Source organism: Salmo salar, chromosome ssa01 (assembly GCF_905237065.1).
Source record: "Salmo salar chromosome ssa01, Ssal_v3.1, whole genome shotgun sequence".
NCBI lineage: Eukaryota > Metazoa > Chordata > Actinopteri > Salmoniformes > Salmonidae > Salmo > Salmo salar.
Genome location: NC_059442.1, coordinates 39,020,103 through 39,034,407, shown reverse-complemented (window position 1 = coordinate 39,034,407; position 14,305 = coordinate 39,020,103). Strand labels below are relative to the sequence as shown.

Below are 14,305 nucleotides of genomic sequence, written 5' to 3'. Positions count from 1 at the left end.
CCCAAACTTTTGAACGGTAGTATAGCTGTCTACATTCTTTCTATGATAGGCCTAAACATTAGAAAGATGATGGCGATGCATAATTTTTGCAAAAAACACCTTGCCTTTTCATTCGAAGCTCATTTACTTGTGCGGCTGCAAGCCAAATTGTGTTACACTTCAGTTCTCATCTGATGAAAACTAAGGTATTTTATGTCAAATGTGTTGCACGAAGATATTTTCTGTGAAGGAAAACTATAGTTGCACATCACCTGATCCCTGTATTGAAGCAATAAAAAATAAAAAACATGACTTTCAATATAAAAGGCGACCACTGTTAATGCACAGCTGGATTCACCTGCTCCAACTTTCTCCTGTTACTATTTACAAACAAATAGTTGACTGGCTCAAATGTGCTGGGGAACTAGTAAGCTTCATAACGTAAAATAAGAACGTAATCTGCTTTATCCCCTAACGCGTTACACAAGTTGACTGCAGGTATTTACTTAAAATGCTTCAAAAATAAAAATGTATTGATAAAGAAATAGTTAACATATTGACGGTATAGAAATACCAACCCATGGCTATTTCCAAAATACCGCCTAGGCCTACCATAGTGTTCGTGAGAGACTCCCCTTTCTACAGTGGTGTCACTCATTTGTAGCCCAAAAGGGTCGGACGCTACAAACAAAAGCTGGCACATTAACTATACCGACTTCCGTGGAGGAAAACGGAGGACACCATCGTGTTCGCGAGGGTCTCATCTTTCCATAGAGTGGTCATATTAGTTTGTAGGCAAAAACGATTTTTCGGGATGTCTCAGGTCTGACAAACACCACTGTAGCTCGGCCACCTTCCACTGCAAATGAGGAATGCCGACATTGCCGGATTGAGATGCAGCAAATGCAACAAAGCTATTTTTTATGTTACTTAGATTGATTCACAGGTCAATCTAAGGATTAAGGATCTTCGAGAGGTATCGAATCATTCTCGAGAGACATTACTGTAATGTAAAATCATCTCAAAAGCTACCTCCAGAGGCCACCCATGACAGTCGCCCGATAGATGCCCATCTCCAAGCAGGGAAGTGTAAACAGAATTGTCTCCTTGAGCCCAACATGCCTACAGTAAAAAACAAATAGCAGACCAATGTTTTTGAAATGGCAAAAAATGCGTAGACATTTTCATTATATTTAAGACATGTTTTATTGAGTTATCTGAAATTGCAGTTAACTTCACTAGGGTAGGGGGCAGCATTCTGAATTTTGGATGTAAAGCGTGCCCAAATTAAACTGCCTGCTACTCAGGCCCAGAAGCTAGGATATGCATATAATTGGTAGATTTGGATAGAAAACACTAAAGTTTCCAAAACTGTTAAAATAATGTCTGTGAGTATAACAGAACTTATATGGCAGGTGAACACCTGAGGAAAATCCATCCAGGAAGTACTATTATTTTGAAAGGCTGTTTCTCCATTGAAAGCCTATCTACCATACAAAGACTTAGGACCCAGTTCACAATCTCTATGGCTTCTTCTACATGTGGCCAGTCTTTAGGCATTGTTTCAGGCTTTTACTCTAAAAAATGAGGGAGATACAGCACTTTCAATGAGTGGACAGTGGAAATTTCCAGACATGAAGCCAGTGCGCGATCGGGAGCGTGCCTTTCTTGTTTCTCCTTTTCTATTGACAAAGCTTTTGTCCGGTTGAAATATTGATTATTTATGACAAAAACAACTTGAGGATTGATTTTAAACATCTTTTGACATGTTTCTACGAACTTATATTGTACTCTTTTGACTTTTCGTCTGGGTGTGAGAGCACGCTTTGTGCCTTGAGGTTTTTGGACATAAAGAGGGACATTATCGAACAAAACGAACATTTGTGTAACATGGAGTCCTGGGAGTGCCACCAGATGAAAGGTTAGTAAATAGTAACCATTTAGCCATCTATTCCTTTTTTTAATTCTCTTTTGAGGCTGTATCAAAATGTCAAAATGTTTGACTTTTGTGAGTCCTTTCCTTGGCTGTGAAATGTCTATGGTTTCTTGTGGCTAGGCGCTGTCCTAACATAATCGCATGGTGTGCTTTCGCCGTAAAGCCTTTTTGAAATCGGACACTGTGGTTGGATTAACAAGAAGTTTATCTTTAAAATGGTGCATAATACTTGTATGTTTGAGGAATTTTAATTATGGGATTTCTGTTTGAATTTGGCGCCCTGCAATTTCACTGGCTGTTGTTGAGGTGGGACCCTAGCGTCCCAATGATACTAGAGGTTAATAGCCTGTTACATTATGAAATTGTTACCGTAGCAACAGGGATAGTACACCCAAATTACAAATTGTTATCTTTTTTTCTTACCTTGTAAGCAGTCTTGACAAGGTACGACATAAATCCATGCTTTGGTTAAGTTTCCCTGGCACCATTTCGAAATGCACGCAGCACAAATCCCATTCAAGTCATGGGACCGATATTAGCATTTTTTGCACATCATGTTCAAATCATCTGTAAATTACTTTAATGAGCTTCAGAATCAATTTGAGATACTTTCAGATTACTTGGACATGATGCATGAAAAATGCTACTAAATCAGTACCAAGACTTGAATGGGATCTCTGTCCAAAAATGCTAAAACGTTAGCATTTGGAAACAAAACCAAAGCATGGATTTCCTCCAACCCTTTAAGCAGTCCATAGACAAGGAAACCAATGTGTCATTTTGGATGTAATTTTGTAATTTGGGTGAACTCTCCCTGTGGAATCTCAACTGTGGTTCTGTTCAGAATGAAACGATTGTAAAATAAATTCACTGTACTTTTATAGTCGTATGTGAGGTAGTAAACATTCATGTTTGATATGCCAACGTACTAGCTGTATCTAGATAGCACAGCTATTGTCTTGCAAGTTAGATTTAACGTGTGTACGAACAAAATAAACCCTTTGCTTGTGAATCGTTGCATTATTCAAGAGTATAGTAAGCTACCTCATGATTATAGGTTTTAGATTCTCTCCTGCTACTCCACTCAACTACATTTACCCCGTCATACACAAACAAACCTGTGCCAAGCCAATGCTCCAGTCCCATGACTAGGTCGATAAGAGGACACCCTGAATGACAAAGAAGCCCACAGAGCACAGCCTCTCCAATTTCATCAGTAGCAGCTTCTAGACGATACCAAATTCTGATGCTGCTGCACCATGTCCCTATCCATGAGGCATAGCTACAACATAGAAATATAATCAATATTACAGTCATTTTTAAAATGCTCTGGGTCATTAGAGACCCATTGACTTGACTCGGGATGCACATTCTAGTGATTATTTTTCTATGGGCTACCCTTTCCTTTCATAAGGCGCTTCCTTTACCTGAACTTACTGAGGAGTTTCCATCCTAATACAATAGCACTTTAAACAGTCAGGAAAAGGAGGGGTGGGGCTGCACACTGCAATTCTTATACAAAGCTATTTCCATTACCAAGCACTTGATTGACAAGCACTAAAAGTGCTATCGAGTCCAGCTGCTGAAATTTGAGGGGATTTTCTAATATAGGCTGGTACTGTAAAGTATAGCCAACAATACATCAGGAAACCAACCAGTCCAGAGAGAGAAAGAAGCTTAGTTTAATAGATTTGAGACCACGCTAACAAAACATGCTTTTCTGCCCCCTTGGTATAAATCCATCATTACCAAAACAACTTAAATTAGTTCAAACACTTAATGCACTTCACAGCTCATGACTCCAGTCAATAGCAGAGCTGGGAATTGCCAGGGACCTCACAATACGATATTGTCACAATACATATCGCATCGGCACCCAAGTATCGCAATAATCGCGATTCTACACTGAACAAAAATGCCACAGATGTTCCTCTACCATAAGCCGCCTCCAACATAATTTTAGAGAATTTGGCAGTATGTCCAACCGGCCTCACAAACGCAGACCATGTGTAACCACGCCAGGCCAGGACCTTCACATCCGGCTTCTTCACCTGCGGGATCGTCTGAGACCAGCCACCCAGACAGCTGATGAAACAGAGTTTATGCAAATTCTTTGGTTGTGCAAACTGTCAGGGAAGCTCATCTGGGTGCTCGACATCCTCACTATGGTCTTGACCAGACTGCAGTTCGGCGCCGATACTGACGTCAGTGGGCAAATGCTCAACTTCGATGGCCACTGTCATGCTGGAGAAGTGTACCTTGCAGATGGCAGAGAGCGTGTATGGGCGAGCAGTTTGAGGTCAATGGTGTGAACAGAGTGCCCTATAGTGGCGGTGGAGTTATGGTATGGACAGACATATGCTACAGAGAAACGAAAACAGTGGTAGACCACACACGCTCACAGAATGGGACTGCTGAGTACATAGAGCGTAAACATTGTCTGTCCTAGGTTGCAACACTCACTACTAAGTTCCAAACTGCATCTGGAAGCAACGTCAGCACAACAACTGTTTGTCGGGAACTTCATGAAATGGGTTTCCATGGCCGAGCAGCCGCACACAAGCCTAAGATCACCATACGCAATACCAAGCGTAGGCTGGTGTGGTGAAAAGCTCGCTAACATTGGACTCAGGAGCAGTAGAAACGTGTTCTCTGGAGTGATGAATCACACTTCACCATCTGGCAGTCCGACGGACTAATCTGGGTTTGGCGGACGCCAGAAGAATGCTAGCTGCCAAAATGCATAGTGCCAACTGTAAAGTTTGGTGGAGGGGGAAATAATGGTCTGGGGCTGTTTATGCTTCGGGCTAGGCCCCTTCGTTTGTCTAGTTAAAATAAAAATAAACAATTCCAGTGTATGGATATCTTAACGCTACAGCATACAATAACATTTTCCATACAGAAATGGTTTGTCGAGATTGGTGTGGAAGAACTAGACTGGCCTGCACAGAGCCCTGACCTCAACCCCATCGAAGACCTTTGGGACGAATTGGAAGGGCGACTGCATGCCAGGCCTAGTCGCCCAACATCAGTGCCCAACCTCACTAATGCGCTTGTGGCTGAATGGAAGTCCCCGCAGCAATCCAGTGGAAATCCTTCCCAAAAGAGTGGAGGCTATTATAGCATCAAAAGGGGGGGACTAACGCCATATTAATGCCCATGATTTTGGCATGAGATGTTCAGACGAGCAGGAGACCACATACTTTTGGTCATGTAGTGCATCTGTGACCAATCTGTATTCCCAGTCATGTGAAATCCATAGATTAGGGCCTAATGAACTCAATTCAATTGACTGACTTCCTCATATAAGTCATTAAAATCTTTGAAATGATTGCATGTTGCATTTACAATCTGTTCAGAGTATACATATTGCGAGTTGATGTTTCAAACATATTGCTCACCATATGTCTGCTGCAGAGGGACAAGAAAGAGCGAGCCAACTTGCACAGAAATATTATAGCAATAGTTAATACGATATATATCGTCAAAAGTAATATCCCGATATGTAACTATATCAATAGGGCATTCTGACCACTGACTGACCAGTAAAAGTTGTGCAAGTAGCCTGGGTAGAACACAAAACTCATAACAAATCAAGTAAAGAGACATCCATGATACTCTCAACAGTCCACACACCCACGCTGTGCAGCACTGACGAACTGTAGCAAGTGCTGTCTTGTCTGAACAGTGACATGGCACACAAGACCATCGATTTGAGGGTGATCTCTCATAGCAACATGATTCTGTCATGGCCATTGAGACTCAGAGCCACAGTCTCAACAACACTTCCGTTGGCAACATTTCAGTTATCTGATCAGTAGCTACCAGCTAGCTGGGGCCTGGGCCAATAAAGCCATTAGCTCAGTAAGGTCAATCTAAAATAGCGAAATATTAGGCAAGCCAACACACAATTTGACTACGGGAATCAGATCCTTCAAAAGTTCAAACCAAAAATAAAAATATCCATATTTCTGAAGATTAGGCTATTCAACATTGAAATAGAAATCTGTCAATGCTCCAGTTACACAGGTTACACGTGTAGTCCATCAATAACAGACCATCGCAGGCCTACACAAACCGAGGACCTCATACCTAACAGGGCTGGTCTTGAATTCCACACCTCTACTCAGAAGTTCACACCTATTCAGTAATTAGCCTACTTTTGGCGGGGGGGGGGGCTGTGAAGCGCTATGATGAGTAGCTAGCGTGCACAGCAAGAAGTGTCTCTCTTCCTCCTTTGCCAAGCAAAAGGCTTCAGCTCTGACACCACACCACCAGACCAGGAATAGCAACAACATACAGCAGCACACCCGGCAATCTCACCCTGCCCATTGGATAGAGACTCATAAAGGGGAATGGAAACAACCACAACATGTTGCTGGAGTGCAGACAAAGGACACACAGGACCTAAGCTACAAGACAGAGCAAGTCAAGACTGGGCAACTTCATTTTTCCCCACTCAAGTGAGAAAATGGATATAGTCTTTCAACAAATCTTGTACAAAAAACCCTTCCCAGTTATTTTAGGCTTAGCGAATTCCTTCCCATCAAGCCCTTTCATACAGTCGCACACCATTCATTCACAGTTCTCCTATGCTACGGCATTTCATGCATTACAGTAATCTAAAAGTCCACCATACAGTTGGTCTGTCTGCATGTCGCAAAACAAACTCTCTCTGCCATTGCTTTATTGCAATTGTGTGTAGCCTAACATCAAAGCATGCTTCCAACTTTAGCATTGACCAAAATGACTCAGTATGAGAAGACCAATAATGGAATGCACTGAGGGACAAAGAGCATGTAGGAGTGTGCATTCACAGCACAATGCAAAAAATTTAAATAAATAAATAATAATTGCTGTATGGGTATTGAACAGCCACATTGAAATGTAAAGGACAATCAGCAGGCAAGGCCACAACTCATACAGCACGAACACTAATTATTCAAACTCAATCATTTGTATTACAAAAAGTCAATTTCCTTTGGCGTCAACTTAGTAATAGGTCAACCAAATGTTTTTTTGATTTAAAAAAAAAAACGCAGCTTTTCGCAAGTTGTCAAGAGTGAATTATTGGGGCTCAGGTGGAAAGCTGCCTGGGAGTAAAGACGACAGAGCAGCGAGAGAACAGTGAGAACAGAACATGATTAAAAGCCACTTATCTAAAAGACAAAAGCTTGTCATAACCTGTTGCACTCGCAGGCCTGGCCCGCCTCACCCACTCCAATTGAATTAAAAGGCAATCAACAGCTTGTTTTTGCCATGTAGGAAACACCGGTGTTGAACACATCTCTCTCTCTCTGGTAGTGCTATGTGAGTCCTAACAGAGTGGACAAACATGTTTGACACTGTGGGCTGTCCAGTTGTCAGGATGCCTTAGTGGGAGGAATAGGCCAATTCACCCCAACAGGCGGAACTTTCAGACAGCCGCACTTGACTACACACTAAAGAGGTTCTCATTAATTGTTCATAGAAAGGATGCAACGCATGGGCTACATCTACTCCAGATGATTTGCGAAAAATACATATTTACCCAATGTGCAAGCACACTAAACCTATATGCATGTAGGATATATCTAGCCTAACCTACACAACTGCTGCGCAATGCCAATATTGGATGATTCCATACCAGGAAGGCCCAAAATATTTTTTGGTATCTCCAATTGTTCTGGCAATTCTCACATAGAAAAGTAATTAGGAGGAAGGATGTTGGATATGATATTTACTAAGGATGTAACAATTCGCCGATATGCATCAGCCCCCAATTCAAATGTTTAAGATGCATCGGTCCGTGGACCCCAAAACCGATCCAAATATAGCATGCATTGGTCAGAAAATGTACTCAAAACGCTAGGAATTGGCAGCTCACTTTTTCTCATAATACATTCTTCCTTCCGAAAATACTGCACCAGTCGTGGCCTAAAGTTGAGAATGACACAAATACTAATTTTCACAACGTCTGCTGCCTCAGTTTGTATGATGGTAATTTGCATATACTCCAGAATGTTATAAAGAGTGATCAGATGAATTGCAATTAATTGCAAAGTCCCTCTTCGCCATACAAATGAACTAAATCCCCCCCAAAAATGTCCACTGCATTTCAGCCCTGCCACAAAAGGACCAGATGACATCATGTGAGTGTTGACGAGGACAAGGCTGGAGATCACTCTGTCATGCTGATTGAGTTCGAATAACAGACGAAGCTTCAAAAGGAGGGTGGTGCTTGGAATCATTGTTCTTCCTCTGTCAACCACGGTTACGTGCAAGGAAACACGTGCCGTCATCATTGCTTTGCACAAAATGGGCTTCACAGGCAAGGATATTGCTGCCAGTAAGATTGCACCTAAATCAACCATTTATCGGATCATCAAGAACTTCAAGGAGAGCGGTTCAATTGTTGTGAAGGCTTCAGGGAGCCCAAGAAAGTCCAGCAAGCGCCAGGACCGTCTCCTAAAGTTGATTCAGCTGCGGCATCGGGGCACCACCAGTACAGAGCTTGCTCAGGAATGGTAGCAGGCAGGTGTGAGTGCATCTGCACGCACAGTGAGGCAAAGACTTTTGGAGGATGGCCTGGTGTCAAGAAGGGCAGCAAAGAAGCCACTTCTCTCCAGGACAAACATCAGGGACAGACTGATATTCTGCAAAAGGTACATGGATTGGACTGCTGAGGTCTGGGGTAAAGTCATTTTCTCTGATGAATCCCCTTTCCGATTGTTTGGGGCATCTGGAAAAAAGCTTGTCCGGAGAAGGTGAGCGTTACCATCAGTCCTGTGTCATGCCAACAGTAAAGCATCCTGAGACCATTCATGTGTGGGGCTGCTTCTCAGCCAAGGGAGTGGGCTCACTCACAATTTTGCCTAAGAACACAGCCATGAATAAAGAATGGTACCAACACATCCTCCGAGAGCAACTTCTCCCAACCATCCAGGAACAGTTTGGTGATGAACAATGCCTTTTCCAGCATGATGGAGCACCTTGCCATAAGGCAAAAGTGATTACTAAGTGGCTCGGGGGAACAAAACATTGATATTTTGGGTCCGTGGCCAGGAAACTCTTCCAGACCTTAACCCCATTGAGAACTTGTGGTCAATCCTCAAGAGGCAGGTGGACAAACAAAAACCCACAAATTCTGACAAACTCCAAGCATTGATTATGCAAGAATGGGCTGCCATCAGTCAGGATGTGGCACAGAAGTTAATTGACAGCATGCCAGGGCGGATTGTAGAGGTCTTGAAAAAGAAGGGTCAACACTGCAAATAATGACTCTTTGCATCAACTTCATGTAATTGTCGATAAAAGCCTGACACTTATGAAATACTTGTAATTATACTTCAGTATTCCATAGTAACATCTAACAAAAATATCTAAAGAAACTGAAGCAGCAAACTTGGTGAAAATTAATGTGTCATACTCAACTTTTGGCCACAACTGTATATAAACAAAGTTAACCCAATGCCCCTTTGTGAAAAAGTATTGCCCCATTACAGTTCAGGATATCATCAGGTTGCTTCCTGAGGCACCGGGGGCTGAAACTGTCATGGTTCATGTGGGGTTGAATGACATTATGAAGGGCAGCTCAGAACAGCTGAAGATGGATTTTAAAGATCTGATTGGGTCACTACTTGACACCAAACGCCCCATAATATCTGGCCCAAATAACTTGGGTTTGCTGGATCCTTTCACAGCATTACAAGGCTGCGTTGAGACAATGACTTAATGACCCAAGCCCAGCTCATTTATTCCCTACCATTATGTCACAATGCTTCAGCAAAAGTACATTATCCCAGGTGCGTTGGAATACAATGTAGCTTATTGTATGTCCCTCTTACTGCCCTGAATGCCTTTGCTGATCCTACAGCTATTGTATGCGGTAATCATATGCCTATGAAGCAGAGTAATACTATTAGCACTGAGGTGATGTGCCCAAGCAGGATGTCCACTGTGTGCAGCGCACCCTGCACTAACATAAATAACCTGAGCATGTCTACCTCTACTAAGCTTCCCACTAAAGCAATAAAAACAATCAAGCATCCCAGAAAAGTACTAAAAATAGCCCACGTTAATAACGCAGCTTAAGAAACAAGGTTCATGAAATCAATAATTTGCTAGTAACAGATGACATTCATATTCTGACAATCTCTGAAGCTCACTTAGATAATACAGTGGTAGCAATACATGGTTAAGATCTACATAAAAGATAGAAATGCCAAAAAGGTGGAGGTGTGGCTGTTATATTCAGAACCACATTCCTGTAAAGTTTAGAGAGGATCTCATGTTAAATACTGCTGAAGTAATATGGCTACAGGTTCATCTGCTTCACCTGAAACCCATTCTGGTGGGAAGCTGTTACAGATCACCAAGTGCTAACAGTCAGTATCTGGATAACGTGAAAAATGCTTGATAATGTAAATTATATCAATAGAGGTATAATTTTCTGGGTGATGTAAATATTCACAGGCTTTCATCGGGGTGCCCACTCAAGAGAAAGCGTCTGACTAACTAGTGCCTGCAACCTGGTTCAGGTTATCAATCAACCTACCAGGGTAGTTACAAACAGCACAGGAATGAAATCCTCCACATGTATTGATCACATCTTTACTAATGCTGCAGAAATGTGGTCTAAAGCAGTATCCAAATCCATTGAATGTTGTGATCACAATATAGTAGCTATATCTAGAAAAACCAAAGTGTATAAGAGGTCATACAATAAGTTTTGTAGCCATTCCTAGGTTGTTGATGTAAAGAATATTTGTTGGTCCGTGGTGTGTAATGAGGCGCAACCAGACCCTGCACTTGACACATGAAATTGCTTATCCCAGTTACTAATAAGCATGCACCCATTAAGAAAATAACTGTAAAAACTTAAATCCCCGTGGATTGATGAGGAATTTAAAAATGGTATGGTTGAGTGGGATGAGGCAAAATAAAATGGCTGCACAACCGATAGGCAAACGTACTGCAAATTGAGAAATAATGTGACTAAACTGTATAAGAAGAACTACACTATGAAACAAAGATAAATGACAAAGAATGATAGTAAAAAGCTTTGGATCACCTTAAATGAAATTTGGGCCAAAAAGGCAAACTCCACTCCATCATTCATTGAATCAGATGGCTCATTCATCACAAAACCCATTGCTAATCTTGCCAAACTTAGCCATGACATGCCAGCAATAAACGCTGACACTACACATCCAAGTATATCTGACCAAATTATGAAAAGACAAGAATTGTCATTTTGAATTCTGTGAAGTAAGTGAATGTATTGTTTTCTATCACCAATGACAAGCCACCGGGATCTGACAACTTGGATGGACAATTACTGAGGATAATAGCAGATGATATTGCCACTCCTATTTGCCATATCTTCAATTTAAGCCTACTAGAAAGTGTGTGCCCTCAAGTCTGGAGGGAAACAAAAGTTATTCCCCTACCTAAGGATACTAAAGCCCCCTTCACTGGCTCAAATAGCCCACCAATTAGCCTGTTACCAACGCTATGTAGAACTTTGGAAGAAATTGTGTTTGACCAGATTCAATTTGTTTACTGTAAAATAGCATTGTCAGACATTCAGCACGCTTATAGGGAAGGACATTCAACAAGCACAGCATTTACACAAATGACTGATTGGCTGAGAGAAATTGATGATAAAAAGATTGTGGGGGGGGGGCGTTTTTAGACTTAAGCGTGGCTTTTGACATTATTGATCATAGTCTGTTGCGGCAAAAACTTGTGTCATGGCTTTACACCCTCTGCTATATTGTGGATAGAGAGTTATCGGTCTAACGGAACAGATGGTGTTCTTTAATGGAAGCCTCTCCAACAAAATCCAGGTAGAATAAGGAACTCCCCAGGGCAGCTGTCTAGGCCCCTTGTTTCAATCTTTACTAACAACATTGAGTAAAGTCAATGTGTCTATGTATGCGGATGACTCAACACTATACATGTCAGCTACCACAGCGACTGAAATCACTACAACACTTAAAGAGCTGCAGTTTGTTTCAGAATGGGAGGCAAGGCATAAGTCAGCACTAAGTATTTCCAAAACTAAAAAGCATTGTATTTGGGACAAATCATTCACTAAACATTGTAATTAGTGTGTTAATTGAGATTAAACTGCTTGGAGTAACACTGGATTGTGAACTGTCATGGTCAAAACATATTGATACAACAGTAGCTAGGATAGGGAGAAGTCTGTCCATAATAAAGCGCTGCTCTGCATTCTTAACAGCACAATCAAAAAGGCAGGTCCTACAGGCCCTAGTTTTGTAGCACCTGGACTACTGTTCAGTTGTGTGGTCAAATGCCACAAAGAGGGACTAAGGAAATTTGCAATTGGCTCAGAACAGGGCAGCACTGCTGGCCCTTGGATGTACATAGAGAGCTAACAATAATATGTATATCAATCTCTCCTGGCTCAAAGTGGAGGAGAAATTGACTTCACCACTACTTGTATTTGTGAGAATTATTGACATGTTGAACGCACCGAACTGTCGGTTTGAACTACTGGCACTCATGCATACCCCACAAGACATCTCTTCACAGTCCCAAAGTCCAGAACAGACTATGGGAGGCGTACAGGACTACATCAAGTAACTGATGCAAGCAGTAAAATTTGATTTTAAAAAAATATAAAAATACACCTTATGAAACAGTGGGACTGTGAAGCAACACAAACATGAATACAAAACACACAGGTAAAATATGTTGTAATGTTTTTAAAAATGTATAACGGCTTTAAATTTTGCTGGACCCCAGGAAGAGTAGATGCTGACTTGGCAGCAGTTAACGGGGATCCATAATAAATACAAATAACTGATTGTGCCACCTTTAGCTGCAATTTCTGCAACGAAAACGCTTCCTGTAGTTGTCGATCAGTCTTTCACATGGTTGTGGAAGAATTATGATCAGTGTTTGGTTTTTCGCCAGACATAACCCATGTCAAAAAGTTCCACTTTTGACTCATCTCTCCATAGAACTTTCTTCCCTGGAGTCTTGAAGATCATCCAGGTGCTTTTAGGCAAACATGGGTCCAGTTATGAATGGCGAAAACCAAACACTGCATTTCAGAGTAAGAACCTCACCAATGTTCAAGCACAGTAGTAGTGTGATGGTTTGGGGATGCTTTGCTGCCTCAGGATCTGGACACCTGGTCACCACTAAAGGCACCATGAATTCTGCTCTGTATCAAGAGAATTCTAAAAAGGAGATAATCAGGCCATCCGCCATTGAGCTGAAACACATCTGGGTCATGCAGCAAGACAATGCTCCAAAACACAAGCAAGTCTACATCAGAATGGCTGAAAAACTAAATATTTAAAGTTTTGAAATGGCCTAGTCAAAGTCCAGACCTGAACCCCATTGAGATGTTGTGGCAGGACCTGAAATGAGCAGTTTGCTTAAAAGCCCACAAATGTCACTGAGTTAAAGTAGTTCTGCATGGAAAAGTGGGCCAAGATTCCTCCACAGCGATGTGAGAGGCTGAACAACAACAACAGGAAGTGTTTGGTTGCAGTCATTGCAGCTAAAGGTGACAACCAGTTATTGAGTGTAAGGGGGCAATTACTTTTTCACAAGGCATTGGGTGTTGCATACCTTTCTTAATTAACCCTCCACACTCGTGAGAATTGGCCTATATGAATAGGGATAAATAGAAATGTTTCTTCCAGAAGAAATATGAAATGCACATGCATAACCATGGTAACAATTACATGGTCACAGTTTGGAGATTGGATAAAACTAAAGGTGAGGACAAAACAGTTAATCTGACAAGACTGAATGCAAACATTACACGGTTGATTGTATGTGCATTTTACATTTATGCCACATTTGATAAAGAAATCTTAAAATACTCTGGATACATTCAGCAACATATGAATAGTCATGGTTATTTGGGGAAGGTGCAGCATAAGTCAAGGGTTTGAGTGAGAGGTCTAACTGGTGTCTCTAAGTGGCCCCACACCTCTCCAAAGTGTGCACACTTCCTATGTCATTTCAATGCACTTTTATGACTCAAAAAGCCTTCAATTATAGTGTGCTATTTTGAGCTCTCCTAGCTGTGCTGTTGAAGAACTAGAGCAAGCAGACTTGTTTTTTTTGGGGGGGGGGGGCACAGCCCTGCATCACCGCCTTTATGCATTCCAAAAATTGTCTGTTATAAACAAGCAATCTGGTCAGGTGGGTATCATTTCAAAACGGGTTCTATTGCCAACATGGCTAGCTAAGTTACAAAAAACGATTTTACAGTGTTTAGGCTTTCACAAGGCAATTCAGAGAAGCAGATGGTAATTTTGGTGCGCATAGAATTGAGTCACGAGAGCACGCAGAAGTGTGTTCCCCGCCAAATTTCTTCCCAATACGACAAGCATAGGCTCATTCTGCTGAGAACAACCC

General features: G+C 41.7%; 1 protein-coding gene across 4 annotated transcripts in view; it reads right to left on the bottom strand.

The window, feature by feature from the left end:
- fbxo34 (F-box protein 34) overlaps window positions 1-14,305 on the bottom strand; it is a 48,872-nt gene that overhangs the window by 27,761 nt on the left and 6,806 nt on the right. Inside the window, exon 2 of one of the 4 annotated variants that reach the window (XM_045717668.1) lies at window positions 1,012-1,101. The exons of the other annotated variants lie outside the window; for them this stretch is intronic. The gene's annotated coding sequence lies outside the window, so the exon portion shown is untranslated. The remainder of the gene's footprint in view (window positions 1-1,011; window positions 1,102-14,305) is intronic. 4 annotated transcript variants of the gene reach the window in all.